At 55.2% G+C, this 11,658-nt stretch overlaps 1 long non-coding RNA gene across 1 annotated transcript; it reads right to left on the bottom strand.

Annotated features, from left to right (window-relative positions):
* Positions 1-2,060: 2,060 nt before the first annotated feature.
* On the bottom strand, positions 2,061-3,771 carry LOC142912581 (uncharacterized). The gene is made up of 3 exons (XR_012934146.1): positions 3,658-3,771; positions 2,769-2,889; positions 2,061-2,230 (listed from the first exon to the last, which is right to left on the bottom strand). It is a non-coding gene; the product is annotated as an uncharacterized LOC142912581 (long non-coding RNA).
* Positions 3,772-11,658: the final 7,887 nt, after the last annotated feature.

Genomic DNA, 11,658 nt, shown 5'->3' with positions numbered 1-11,658 from the left:
ACACAGAGACCCACAGAGACTCAGAGAGACCGACAGAGACACACAGAGACCCAGAGACACCCACAGAGACACACAGAGACACACAGAGACCAACAGACACACAGAGACTCACAGAGACCCACAGGGACACACAGAGACCCGTACAGACCCGTAGAGACTCATAGAGACCCATAGACACACACACACAGAGACACACACAAAGAGACACTCACACATAGAGACACTCACACAGAGACACACACACACAGAGAGACACACAAAGAGACACTCACACATAGAGACACACACAGACACACAGAGACACACACAGACATGCACACACAGAGACTCTCCCACAGAGACAATACACAGAGACATTCACACACAGAGACACTCACAGAGACACTCACACAGAGACACTCAGAGACACACACACACACAGACACACACAGATACATACACACAGAGACACACACAGAGACACACACAGAGACACACACACAGACACACACGGAGGCACACACACAGAGACACACACACAGAGACACACACACAGAGACACACACACAGAGACACACACAGAGACACACACACACAGACACACAGTGACACACACACACAGAGACACACACAAAGAGACACTCACACACAGAAACTCACAGACACACAGAGACACACACACAGAGACACTCACACAGAGACACACACACACAGAGACACACACAAAGAGACACTCACACATAGAGACACTCACACAGAGACACACACACAGACACACAAAGAGATACTCACACATAGAGACACACACAGACACACAGAGACACACACAGACACGCACAGAGACTCTCCCACAGAGACAATACACAGAGACATTCACACACAGAGACACTCACAAAGAGACACACACAGAGACATTCACACACAGAGACACTCACAAAGAGACACACACAGAGACACTCACACAGAGACAATCACACACAGAGACACACTCACACAGAGACACTCACACACAGACACATACACACAGACACAGACACACACAAAGACACAGACACACACAAAGAGACAATCACACACAGAGACACTTACACAGAGACACTGACACACAGAGACACACACAGACACACATACACACAGGCAGACACACACAGAGACATAGACACACACACAGAGACACAGAGACACTCACATACAGACACTCTACACACAGACATACACACACACAGAGACAGAGACACACAGACACACACACAGACACACACACACACAGACACACAGTGACACACACACACAGAGACACACACAAAGAGACACTCACACACAGAGACACTCACAGACACACAGAGACACACACACACAGACACTCACACAGAGACACTCACACAGAGACACACACACACAGAGACACACACAAAGAGACACTCACACATAGAGACACTCACACAGAGACACACACACAGACACACAAAGAGACACTCACACATAGAGACACACACAGACACACAGAGACACACACAGACACGCACAGAGACTCTCCCACAGAGACAATACACAGAGACATTCACACACAGAGACACTCACACAGAGACACACACAGAGACACTCACACAGAGACACTCACACACAGAGACACACTCACACAGACACAGACACACACAAAGACACAGACACACACAAAGAGACACTCACACAGAGACACTGACACACAGAGACACACACAGACACACATACACACAGGCAGCCACACACAGAGACATAGACACACACACAGAGACACAGAGACACTCACATACAGACACTCTACACACAGACATACACACACACAGAGACAGAGACACACAGACACACACACAGACACACACACACAGACACACACACACAGACACACACACACAGACACACATACACACAGACAGACACACACAGAGACACTCAAACAGAGAGACTCATACACACAGACACACACACACAGAGATACACACACAGACACACATACATACACACAGACAGAGACACACAGACACACACACAGAGACACACACATAGACAAAGCCACTGACTTGTCTCCAAGGGTAAGACCTCAACCACGACCCAGGGCAGGGAGATTGGTGAGGCCCCCGGTGATGACGATGAAACGGTGGCTCTGACGCGCAGGTGATAGCGGTCACCGGGATGCCGCAGAGCTGAGGAGACATCGCACCGAGTCTCTGTTGTTGCAGCGCAGACGGTCCGCCAGTGGGCTCGTCCATAGCTGCACAGACAGAGACACGTTGAGGAGGTGGTGAGGAGTGGGTGGGTGAGTGGGTGGGTGGGTGAGTGAGTGGGTGAGTGAGTGAGCAAGCGGGTGAGTGGGCGAGTGAGAGAGTGGGTGAGTGAGTCAGTGAGTGAGTGGGTGGGTGAGTGAGTGAGTGAGAGAGTGGGTGGGTGAGTAAGTGGGTGAGTGAGTGAGTGGTTGAGTGAGTGGATGGGTGAGTGAGTGGGTGGGTGAGTGAGTGAGTGAGTGGCTGAGTGAGTGGGTGAGTGAGACAGTGGGTGGGTGAGTAAGTGGGTGAGTGAGTGCGTTAGTCAGTGAGTGAGTGGGTGGGTGAGTTGATGGGTGAGTGAGTGAGTGAGGAAGCGGGTGAGTGGGCGAGTGAGAGAGTGGGTGGGTGAGTGAGTAAGTGGGTGAATGAGTGCGTTAGTGAGTGAGTGGGTGGGTGAGTTGATGGGTGAGTGAGTGGGTGGGTGAGTGGGTGAGTGAGTGAGTGGGTGAGTGAGTGGCTGGGTGAGTGAGTGAGCGACCATCTCACAGTTTGCTCTCCACTCTGTAGGTGACGCTGCTGGTGGCGGGGTTCACGTCAGCTGGTTCCCAGCGGAGTTGTGTCAGCAGGTCTCGAGACTCCACGCGCACATTCAGTGGGGAAGCCGGGGCTGGGGAGATGGGCAAACGGCACTCAGTGTGCGCTAACCACTGCACCACCGCTCCCCACACTCACATACAGTGCGCTAACCACTGCACCACCGCTCCCCACACACTCACAGTGCGCTAACCACTGCACCACCGCTCCCCACACACTCACACACACAGTGCGCTAACCACTGCACCACCGCTCCCCACACACTCACAGTGCGCTAACCACTGCACCACCGCTCCCCACACTCACACACAGTGCGCTAACCACTGCACCACCGCTCCCCACACACACAAACACAGTGCGCTAACCACTGCACCACCGCTCCCCACACTCACACACAGTGCGCTAACCACTGCACCACCGCTCCCCACACACACACACACAAAGTGCGCTAACCACTGCACCACCGCTCCCCGCACACACAGTGCGCTAACCACTGCACCACCGCTCCCCACACTCACAGTGCGCTAACCACTGCACCACCGCTCTCCACACACACACAGTGCGCTAACCACTGCACCACCGCTCCCCACACTCACACACAGTGCGCTAACCACTGCACCACCGCTCCCCACACTCACTCACACAGTGCGCTAACCACTGCACCACCGCTCCCCACACACACAGTGCGCTAACCACTGCACCACCGCTCCCCACACTCACTCACACAGTGCGCTAACCACTGCACCACCGCTCCCCACACACACAGTGCGCTAACCACTGCACCACCGCTCCCCACGTCCACCACAACCTGGCACCCGATGTATCGACCGGCTCGGCTCACCGTGGCTGCTGCACCACGTGACGAGGTGGAGGAGGAAGAGTAGGCCAAGTCTAGAGACGAGTTGACGCATCGCCATGGAGCGATCTTTAGTCACGTGGAGAGAAATTCGATTCCTGGTTCGATTAGCTATACTCGCATCGATTCTTAATGGGATATCATTAGGAATCGATTATTGTAGAGTAATGGATGTATAGAGTCGATTTATATTGGGATAACATTGGAATCGATATACGGTTGATTAAGCTAATTAAAACGATTTCGTTCGGATAACATGAGAATTAAGTGGTCGAAAATGAATCTTAATGAATCGATTCCTACTTTGATTACATGAGAATTGAACATGATCGACTATCGTGTGTGGGTGTGATGCCCACCTGTGTGTGTACCTGTGTGTGTACCTGTGTGTGTGTACCTGTGTGTGTACCTGTGTGTGTGTACCTGTGTGTGTGTACCTGTTTGTGTGTGTACCTGTGTGTGTACCTGTGTGTGTGTACCTGTGTGTGTGTACCTGTTTGTGTGTGTACCTGTTTGTGTGTGTACCTGTGTGTGTGTACCTGTGTGTGTACCTGTGTGTGTACCTGTGTGTGTGTGCACCTGTACATACACAGGTGCACACACCACACAGGTACACACACAGGTACACACACAGGTACACACAACAACCGCCATTCGCCACTAAGTGGTGGTGACGTCACCACGACGCTTTATAGCCTGGCACAAGCGTCGTGGTGACGTCACCGCCACTTAGTGGCGAATGGCGGTTGTGTGTACCTGTGTGTGTGTACCTGTGTGTGTACCTGTGTGTTTACCTGTGTGTGTGTGTGCACCTGTGTGTATGTACCTGTGTGTGTGTGTGTACCCCCTACCTCCTCGCGGTGCCGTACGGGCAACTCTGTCGTGGACAGTGCTGTGGGGGGAGGGCCAATTCCGATTGGTTCCTCCCCTCATGTGACCACCACAGGGGCTAAACGGGGGCTCTGGACGGGTGCGAGGGGCTGGAGTCCGAGCCTTGCCTGCCGGAGGAGCTCACCAATGGGACTTTGTCCAGATTTTTCTGGAATTTGTGAGCTCACACAATCCAGCCTGTTTAAACCCAAATTGGATCGTAGGCAGGCCAGCCTAAATGTTTCTAACCGGCGAATATGTTCCATTAGGGGGGTCCACTTTTCGCAAGCGTAGAGAAGGGAGGGAATGACTGTGGCCGAGAAGACCTGAAGATTCGTGCGGAGTGACAGACCAGGTAGCTTCCACACAGCGTTACGCAACCGATGAAAAGATATTGCCGCTCGACTGATTCGGAGTGAGACCTCTGCTGTTAAACTGGAGCCAGTCATAAGCACACTGCCCAGGTATGGGAAACTCTCCACTCTCTCCACAACTCAATCACCAATTGGGAGTTGTGGGGGTAGATTGTCCAATGTTACAAAATACCCAGGCAGGTCCTTAGTGTTGGTGGGGCTGATGGTAAGGCCCCACCTCTTAGTGGCAAGCTCCAGGTTTAGCAGCAGCGCCGCCAACTCCTCCTCTGAGTGAGCAGCGATTACCAGATCATCGGCATACGCAACGTGGTTGAGCGATAGGGAGCCATCCCTTGACCGCACCTGGGCATCGATCAGCCTCCCATTGTATCTGTGTAGTGGGTTTCGGAGACACTTTGCATAGGTAACTCCTTTATTACAACGCAGCACTCCAACAGTCCTCCTGATACACTGCTACAGCCTAGGCACGCGGCCTGCCCCTAGCGTGCCGTGACACTGCCTACGCTCTGGGCTCCTCCGCTGTGACCACCCTAGGGGAGGCTACCCTGACCTCATCCAGCCAAGGTGCGGGTCCACACTCTGGCTTCCTCGGACCTCGCCCTTACAAGGGCGTGGGGCCGGGAGTCCCAGAGTCCCACCACCACTGGCCCAGAGTCCCACCACAGGCCCAGAGTCCCACCACTGGCCCAGAGTCTCACCACAGGCCCAGAGTCCCACCACCACTGGCCCAGAGTCCCACCACAGGCCCAGAGTCCCACCACTGACCCAGAGTCCCACCACTGGCCCAGAGTCCCACCACTGGCCCAGAGTCCCACCACAGGCCCAGAGTCCCACCACCGGCCCAGAGTCTCACCACCACTGGCCCAGAGTCCCACCACTGGCCCAGAGTCCCACCACCGGCCCAGAGTCCCACCACTGACCCAGAGTCCCACCACTGGCCCAGAGTCCCACCACTGACCCAGAGTCCCACTACTGACCGAGAGTCCCACCACTGGCCTAGAGTCCCACCACTGGCCCAGAGTCCCACCACCGGCCCAGAGTCCCACCACCGGCCCGCACAGCGACCACGCCCTTACAAGGGCGTGGGGCCGGGAGTCCCAGAGTCCCACCACCGGCCCGCACGGCGTCAAGGCCCTTACAAGTGTTGAGGCGTAAATGACGACTCGGAGGCAGATCTTCGTGTAGGGGCTTGTGCCAGTTGTTTTATTAAAGACTTCTCTTCACACACCATGACTCCGTGTACTGCACACTCACTGCCTACACTCCACACCCCAGGGGTAGGGTACTGGGGAGGTCCCTAGCACACCCACAGGCTCCCCTAGCCCGGTGCCAATCTCCCCCTACCCTGGGTCCCAACTCCCAACTTCACACGTTCCTGGCTCCCTGCGACGACCTCGAACGCATCACGGGGTCCCAACCAGGGGGGACATGACGTCACCGTCCCGGCCCCCTGTCCGTGACGTCACCGCACGTGACATCATCATACCGGAGGGCTGAGCGCGACGTGACGTCACCGACTACCGCCCTGCACAAGGACGGTGGGGTGAGGGGGTCCAGGGTCCTACCCGGCTGCTGCCGCCGCCGCCGGTCTTCGTTCTTCGGCTGCGGCTGGCTCCAGATCGGCCGGGGAGGTCCCCTCTGGTGCCTCCTGCCCATCAAGGGGTGGGGCTGTCTGGGGTCCTAGAGCCGAGGGGTGGGGCTGTCTGGGGTCCTGAGCCCCCAGCAGCCCCTCCCCTCTAGGGCTGCCGCTGCAGCCCCTCCCCTGACGGTACGAGGCACCGCCGTTCCATCTATGGCGCTACATCTGTACCAGATGGAAATTCCTCTGGTCTGGTACGGCCATCGAAGGCTTCACGAACTACGCGGTCGAAATAGATGTTAAATAATGTGGGAGCCAGAGGACATCGCTATCGCACCCCAAGGTGTACAGGGAATGGCTCTGACTCCCGGCCACGTAGTTTTACCCGGGCCTGCTCACCATCATGAAGGTCCTTAATGATAGTGAGCAGAGGGTCAGGGACTGCAAAAGCATGAAGAACAACCCAGAGCCCAGGCCTACTGATGGTATCATAGGCCTTGACCAGGTCAATAAAGCAGAGATGTAGGTCTTGTTGGAATTCCCTACACCTGTGCTGTAGCAGACGGACAGAAAATATGGCATCTGTGCAGGACCGCCCTTTCCTGAAACCACATTGGGGCTCTGCAAGCCTCTCCTCAGCGTGCCTGGCAAGGCAATGTTGAATAGACACAGACAGACAGACACACACACAGACACACAGACAGCCACACACAGACAACAACAACCGCCATTCGCCACTAAGTGGCGGTGACGTCACCACGACGCTTGTACCAGACACACACAGACACACACAGACACACAGACACAACAACAACCGCCATTCACCACTAAGTGGTGGTGACGTCACCACGACATTTGTGCCAGGACATGTGCACCTTGAGGCCACGTGGAGTGTCGAACGCCCGCTGGCAGGTCACGGGGCAGACCCAGGTGCCACGGGTCGACTGACTGAGATGACTGGCTGATGCACCACCTGTGCCCCCTACTGTGCCAACCTGCTGGGCTTTAGCCACCCGGCGCTCCGCTCGTTGTTGTGAGCGTCGCTCCTCCGCCCTCCGTTGTTGTTGGAGGGCGACTGCCTCCAACTGCCCAGTAGTGTCCTTCACGAGCCTCCTCCACAGAGGCCGATCTTGACACCGCTGGTACCAGTCATCGGCAAGTCCACTCAGCTCCACGTCCTTCTGTACCACATCACTCCATCTCTTCTCCAGTCCATGCCGCGCCCGTTCAGCCCCCTCGATCCGGCCGAACAAAAGCTGTTTCGGCATGCGGTGGCTGGGCATGCGGGCTACATGACTCAGCCAGCCCAGCATACAGACACACACACAGACAGACACACACACATACACAGAGAAGTGATTAAGACCAAAACCTCCTCCTCACTAACCTCATCCAACAACACTGCTCAGCATCCCACTCTGTCTGTGTCTCTCTGTCTGTCTCTCTGTCAGTCTCTGTCTGTTTCTCTGTCTGTATCTGTCTCTCTGTCTGTATCTGTCTCACTGTGTCTCTCTGTTTCCCCGTGTCTCTGCTTCCCCATGTCTACCCGTATCTCCCCGTTATCTCCCCGCGTCTCACCGAATCTCCTCGTGTCCCCAATCCCGTAGCCACCACCGCCACCACCACCGCCGCCACCACCACCACCGCCGCCACCACCGCCACCACCACCAATGCCACCACCACCACCACCGCCGCCACCACCACCACCACCACCCCATCCACCTCCCGCTCCTCCCCACCCTCGTCCGCGGTGTCTACGGGAGACGAGGCGACGCTCCCCGCCAGCGGCAGCAGTATCTACCCCATCAGCTTGACGGTGGCCATGACGGTGCTGACGGTGCTGGTGCTGCTCCCCTTGCTGATGTGCACCGTGCGGGGCAGACGGAATGCCGGCGAGCGTCCCGGTGAGCGGCGGTGGCGTTGCGGTGGCTACGGAGATGTGGACTGCCTCGCTTGGTACACGGGAGGGCGTGGGTTGGATCCAGACCCTAACGACGCCTGCTGCTGCTGTATATTTAGAGTTTGCGGTGTCTCTCATAATCATCATCAGCATCACAATGGCTGAGATGTGGACTGCCTCGCTTGGTCCACAGGAGGGCGTGGGCTACTTCCCCGCCCCTGACACCTGTGTATTTGGAGTTTGAGGTGTCTCCCTCATCATCATCGTCGTCATCACGGTGGCTATGAGATGTTAACTACCTCGCCTGGATCATCTACATCATTAGACCTCCTTTGCCAGTACCAAAAAGGGGAAAAACCGTATTATTACCTCGCCTGGTACGCAGGAGGTCGTGGGTCCTATCCTGACCCTGACACTTCCTGCGTCTCTACGCGTTCAGAGCCATTTGGCTGCTGCTCTATATTTGCCACCCGACGATGATGATGACGATGATGACGATGATGATGACGACGATGATAATGATGATGACGACGATGACAACGATGATGACGATGATGATGACGATGATAACGATGATGACGATGATGACGATAACGATGATGATGACGACGATGATAACGATGACGATGATAATGACGATGATGACGATAATGATGACGATGATGACGATAAGCCACTGAGTTGAGCTGTCACTTGTGGTAGCCGGTGTAGCTTCTACTAAACAAGTGACGTAGTAGCACAGCGGGGGGCTTACCCGGTAAGATACACAAAATATTTGTGTCTATATATTTATTTTTATTGATTTGTTAACCTTTGCTATACCTGGCATGTGCCGACGGCGCGTGTCATGTTAGCGTGTCGTGTCTGCGTGTCGTGTTTGCGTGTCGTGTTTGCGTGACGTCTGCGTGTCGTGTTAGCGTGACGTGTTAGCGTGTTGTGTCTGCGTGTCGTGTCTGCGTGTCGTGTTTGCGTGACGTGTCTGCGTGTCGTGTTAGCGTGTCGTGTCTGCGTGTCGTGTCTGCTTGTCATGTTTGCGTGACGTGTTAGCATGTCGTGTCTGCGTGTCGTGTTTGCATGTCGTGTTTGCTGTTGTAACGTTCTGACCCCCGTACCCCCGACCGTACATTTGTGGATTCCTCCTGCTACATGAACACAATATTCCCGTTGTGTCCAAAGTCGAATTTGTTTTTGTGTTAAGTGGCGTCAATATATAAACGCTGTGTCGTAAAACCCGCCACCACCTGACGCAGCCAATTAGTCAGGTTTAGTGTCACGTAAACAAAACGTGCCAATTAGTTACTAGTTTATAGTGTACTGTACAGTGTAGTGTATAGTGTAGTGGACAGTGCAGTGTACTGTACAGTGTTGTGTGTAGTGTAGTGTACAGAGTGGTGTGTAGTGTACAGTGTAGTATGCTTGTTCAGTACGAACCGGTAGTGTGTTGTAAAGTAAACCCACGACAACCTTCACAATTCAAGTACCTGGTGACACCTCACCGCTAATTACGACCACCACCGACATCATCATCATGGGGCCTGATGATGATGATGCTGCTGCTGGCTGTTGTTTCGAGTTCCGTGCCTTGTGAGTTTTTCTCCCCACCCTGCGTGATCTTCTCGTTCCCCGGCGAACGAGCGAGGGGGGAACGCCCCAGGCCTGGTCCCCAAGCCTGATATTGTCTCTGCCGAGTGCAGGTAGCCACCGCCGCTGCCGCCACCACCGCCGCCACCACCGCCGACACCACCGCCGCCACCGCCGCCACCACCGCGGTGGAGCAGAAATCGAACTTTAGGACCTCGTCCCCGCCCCCGGTTGACACCGCCGGATGAAAGCCGCTCCCCAAGTCGTCGCCACACCAATCACACTGCGCGGTGGTTAGATTTCGACCACCTCGCCTGGCACGCAGGAGGTCGTGGGTTCCATCCCGACCCCTGACGATGCCTGCCGCCACTGGATATTTCTGAGTTTGACCCATAGACTCACCACACAGAGACCCATAGACTCACCACACAGAGACCCATCACACAGAGACCCACAGACTCATCACACAGAGACCCATAGACTCATCACACAGAGACCCATAGACTCATCACACAGAGACCCATAGACTCACCACACAGAGACCCAAAGACTCATCACACAGAGACCTACAGACTCACCACACAGAGACCCACAGACTCATCACACAGAGACCCACAGACTCACCACACAGAGACCCAAAGACTCACCACACAGAGACCCACAGACTCATCACACAGAGACCCACAGACTCACCACACAAAGACCCACAGACTCACCACACAGAGATCCAAAGACTCACCAGACTCACACAACTTTATCGATGGCCCGGTGGGTGGTGAGGCTGTGCGTGCGTTGTTGGGGCGCGTCCACAATGCATCTTCCAGAATGATCCGAGAGAGTCGACAGAGAATCGTCGTCCGTCCGACTCGCCCCCACCCAGGGGGGGGGGGGGGGGTGGGGGCGCTTTGCGCGTCACGGTTCTGTTTGATGTCGCCACGTGCCCCGGCGTTGGTTGTGGGTCACGTGGTCTGTCGTGGCCTCGTCCCCTCTCTCCCTGCCTGCCCCCAGACTGAAGGGGGCCTGGCAGCTGTTTCGTTGTTTGCTGGAGACATCGCGGTGGTGGTGGTGGTGACGATAATAAAGGTGGCGAGTTCACTTACCTGGGCTGGAACTCCTCCTCCTCCTCTTAACAGGTGGACGCGTGATGTTGTGCACGAGACTTGAACTAAAAACGAAACGTTTTATTTTTACCGGGTAAGGCCCTCGTTGAGATGCGGCATAGCTCTTTCAGAAGGCCCTGACCTGACCATTACAAATGATAGCTCTAGCAATTCGGTTTATTATCATCGTCGTCGTCATCATCACGTGGACCTTTAGAGCAGTTGACAAATACTCGACAACTCACGTTTCTCAAATGTGGAGGGGAAAACCAGAGGGCCCGGAAAAAATCCACGCGACAAAAGGGACAGAGACAAAGTCTATACAGCGGCAGCAGCAGCGGGCATCAGGGTCGGCATGGAACCCACGACACCCAGACCCAGGGCTTGAACGCAGGGTGTCACTGTGTCTCTGACATGGCCATTATGAACCCACTGAGAGAGAGACACCCAGACCCAGGGCTTGAACCCAGGGTCTCAGTGTCTCTGACACGGCCATTATGAACCCACTGAGAGAGACACCCAGACCCAGGGCTTGAACCCAGGGTGTCAGTGTCTCTGACACGGCCATTATGAACCCACTGA

The sequence above is a fragment of the Petromyzon marinus genome, unplaced genomic scaffold (genome assembly GCF_048934315.1).
Source record: "Petromyzon marinus isolate PM22_M1 ecotype Great Lakes invasive population unplaced genomic scaffold, UKy_Petmar_22M1.pri1.0 PM_G_Scaffold_21, whole genome shotgun sequence".
Lineage (NCBI taxonomy): Eukaryota > Metazoa > Chordata > Hyperoartia > Petromyzontiformes > Petromyzontidae > Petromyzon > Petromyzon marinus.
The sequence above is the reverse complement of the archived record's forward strand: the minus strand, read 5'-3'. Positions and strand labels throughout refer to the sequence as shown.